The 4022-nt window shown below is 38.7% G+C and overlaps 1 non-coding gene across 1 annotated transcript; it reads right to left on the bottom strand.

The window, feature by feature from the left end:
* Positions 1–959: 959 nt before the first annotated feature.
* TRNAC-GCA (transfer RNA cysteine (anticodon GCA)) lies at positions 960–1031 on the bottom strand. Its single transcript has one exon. It is a non-coding gene; the product is annotated as a tRNA-Cys (tRNA).
* Positions 1032–4022: the final 2991 nt, after the last annotated feature.

The following is a 4022-nucleotide window of genomic DNA, read 5'->3' as shown; positions in this document are numbered from 1 at the left end:
AGGCAATCGCTTCTAATCAATTTAATGAGGTATTATTTAAAAATAAATTAATTACTCATTTCCTTAGTTGATAACATTCTTAATTTTTGTTGGTTAAACTTATGGTTGGTAAAATATGTTTTTCTGTATCTCTGAGCACATCCTGTGAAGTTTCTGGTTTTTGCCCTTCTTACTTCTTCTGGTAGCAGTTGACTAATAATAAGATATCCTATCTAGATGTCCCTATGTTCTTCATGTTCTCCGAGTAATTAGCTACGAATTCAATAGTTTCTTTGATGAAATCAACAATAATGAATAAACATCCATGTATCAATTTTTACTCGAGGTTATTCAAGTGAAGAGCACTGTGTAGGGGATGCGTACGAACGCAAATACGACGAACGGGGCAGAGCGTGGCAGACTTATGAGGGATATACATTTCATTTGGCGATCGGCCAATTGGCCTGATCATCCGGAGCGTTGCGGCCATTTCACGGATTTCGGCGAATATTTCGTCGAGCTTTACGGGTTTAACGTTTAGTGCCGGAGCAGGTGGTTCTCGCTACGAGCATTTATCTACTGCGGTTAGAAGGTCCCTTTGGATTGATCGACGACCCTCTGTGTCCTTATGAGGACGTGTTCTCTACACGATAAACCATCGCCCATCTCGTCTCCTCTTCCCCGTTCTTTCAGAGAAATAACTTTATGGCTCACCTCTGCTTTATGGATGCACACTCCATCTTTATCACTGCGTCAGTAAAGTCTATTCTTATCAGTTTTTCGTATTAGTTCTTCGATAAGAAACTTACAATAATAAAATGTAACATTATATTATAACGTATTAAAATTGATTACAGTTTTTTACATGCCTGTTGTAATTTCTATTTATATCATGGTTAAAAATTATTTGATGTGTTGAATAGAGAAGTTGGTATTTCATCAAAATATTCGTGATTGTTTTTGAATTCAAAAAGAGAGAAAGGGGGCACCCGGGTTTGAACCGGGGACCTCTCGATCTGCAGTCGAATGCTCTACCACTGAGCTATACCCCCACTTAATATCTGCTTCAATCAAAACACTTATATTGTACTATATTCCTATAGCAAATTAGCAAATACACAATTATGATATAAAGTCCATTATCTATATATTAATAGTAGTACTCTACGTTACAAAATAATCTACTCATTTAAAAATACATTGTTGGTTTATTTTGAGGCAATACATGTAGATTAAACTTGAGAAAGCAGAAAATATAAATAACTCTAAATAGCAGTAATTTCTTTATGCAATGATACTGAAGATGGACTGAAGTAAACAGTTTATCTACTCATCTGTAAAAATTTTACTTATTATATGAATGTACGTGTCAAGGTGCATTCTGTATTGTGACAAGCAGTCCTCTGAATAAGAATTGCACGAATAACATATCAGCTCTCCATAGATATTTCATAGTGCATATAGTAAATAGTTTCTATTTCACATCACAATTTCTACTCACTGACGTGAAAACAAGTTGGAAATTTCAATATAATTATCGATCATTAGTGACTGACATACGAGAGTTGAAAAACAGTTCTTGTTGTCGTACAAATAGCCATGGGCTGAGCCCCCCCGTAAGGCTTGGAGGGCGACAGGTAGAGTAATATACTGAGGACCACCTAGTGGCTTCATGACTTAGCCATATGCCACCGTGACTAAGGCACACATGGCCAGCAATAGTTGTATACAGGGCTCTATAAGGGCACCGGTTCACTCAAAAGGGACTTGTGACAATGCCAAAGCGACGCGTTGAAAGAGCGTGAACTTGACATGGATAACTTGGTTTCGTTTGTTTGCACGTTTTTTCCTTCCCGTTTCAACACGTCTGTCAGGTGAATCGTGAAGTAATTTATGGTGCATGATTTATAATTTCACCCTCGTCGATGCCAACACGTAGCAGTACCATTGATATAAAAATTATAATAATAAATCTGATATCGTAATCACTTCAATTTTTTATATTTTCATTGACTTGTGAAAATGAATTTTCTGTTTCTCGGAGATCATCAAAGAATAAACTGTCTGATAGTTGATCATTCTCCCTGGTGTTGTAATTATGCAGAAACAATCGTTACAAATTTTTTAGTAGTTTCTTGCTTAACTATAAAAATTGGACAAACCAAACGCGCCAAAGTCGGTCTCTGCAGCTTTCGGCTCGGTTCGCGAATTAATCCATCAAAACAGTCACGATATAACTCACTCCCGCCTTTTGCCACCCTTTCTGTCCACCTTCGAAACTTTTGAAATTGATTGCTCACTGTATTTAAATATTTCTCTCTGACGAAGGGGAACTCGAGAAAGTCGACAGTGCAAATATTTCGCTTTCGTTCTAATATCGTAATAATATAATGATATTAAAGAATTATAATAGTCCTTAAGATTTCATTTGTTACAATATTGCATAAAGCATCTGATACAAACAGAACAATCTAATGTCACAATTTATGTACTAAATTTTTGATATGCAATATACAGCTGTATATTATTTAGTACGATTAAATTTTAGGTATCTAATATGAATCAGAGAAAACTTCTGTATATTTGCTTAAAATATTGAATTATATTATTACAATACAAAATACGTTATTATGTTCATATCCTTCCATTTCTTTAATTTTTTGAAGCTTTACTATAGATGGTGTTAGGAGATACGTGAAAAGTCGATCATATAAAATGGAAAATAAGTTATGCGAAAGCTGGAGCTCTTACTGCAGACCACACATCCCAAAGACTGTTCTGGCTTCAAACCAGCTGGCACCATTAACCCAAATATATGTGTCGTTCATAATGAAAAGTTCCTAGTAGATAAATTAATCAGGAGGTTTCCCCCCATGCATTCTCCGAGATCACGGACCTCGACATTTCTTGATTCGATAATTCACGAGTGAATGGGAAATTCAGGTATTATCAGGAAGTCTTCTCTGAGATTTATTTTACGACATTGACGAGGATTATGAATGAAATATGAGTCATTGACGCAAATACGCTACTTAACATAATTATGGCTTCGAGAAATTTGTGTCGAAAATTGCTCGAGTTTAGGAGGTGATTAACCAGCAAGAAATTATCGTAAGACGATAATTTTGCTTCTAAATTAAACGTTGTATCGTTTGGCTGCGATTTCTATTACTGTACAACTTGACCTGATTTGGCCTCATCAAAACTGTAATTTCATATCCTTCGCCTGTTCGAAACTGAATGGTTAAACGTCTGACCCGAAATGCTTGTACCCTCTTGGGTTCCGGGTACCGTTAAATATCACGTAATAAATATGGGTTTACGGGACTACACTTTTGGGTCATTAAGTGGAAAGTCGAGACCAGAGTACGCCAGATTTAAATCTAGCGATCGAAAAATCTTCTTATACATATGTATAAAGACGAAGAATGTAATCTCGTAAGCCTATACTGTTTTTGACTATACATATGTGACAGTATAGTTTTGTGAGTGGGTAACGTTGACAATTTGCCTTATCGCACTGCTATCGAAGTCCACCTCCTTACGAGCCTATACTACCAAAAATAACGTAGTGTACCATTAGTGGTACCACAGTTTGAGAAGTTGATCTAGATTCTAGATCTTGGCTCAAGGTTCACGGTGCGAGTTTCGGTCAGCGTCGAAACGGAAATGTGCGCGTCTGGTGGACGCGGCGCCTGACAGCGCGTGTAAGGATGAGCTCGAGGGCGAGGAAGACTCGCATGGGCCGTGCGTGTGGAGCGTGGACCGTTGCGTCGCGATCGCATCGGTGTGCGCCCACGCGCCGCCGCCAACGCACGGGTGTTCTCCAACACCAGCTTGCTCTATAGGATCAATATAAGCGATGACATAGCGAGAGCTCATCTTTAAGCCACGCCCGTGTGGCCGGAAGCGCCAATGCAGCCGCGATCCACCGGCCACGCGTCCAATGGGTGGCTGGCATCGATTTTTCGCGGGCTCTTTTTTTCGCGAAAGTGAATTTCTTCGCGATGGTGACGGGTGTGCCGGACTGAGAGCAACAGAGA

The sequence above is a fragment of the Ceratina calcarata genome, unplaced genomic scaffold (assembly GCF_001652005.2).
Source record: "Ceratina calcarata isolate Rehan_Ccalc_2016 unplaced genomic scaffold, ASM165200v1 scaffold507, whole genome shotgun sequence".
Classification (NCBI taxonomy): Eukaryota; Metazoa; Arthropoda; class Insecta; order Hymenoptera; family Apidae; genus Ceratina; species Ceratina calcarata.
The sequence above is the reverse complement of the archived record's forward strand: the minus strand, read 5'-3'. Positions and strand labels throughout refer to the sequence as shown.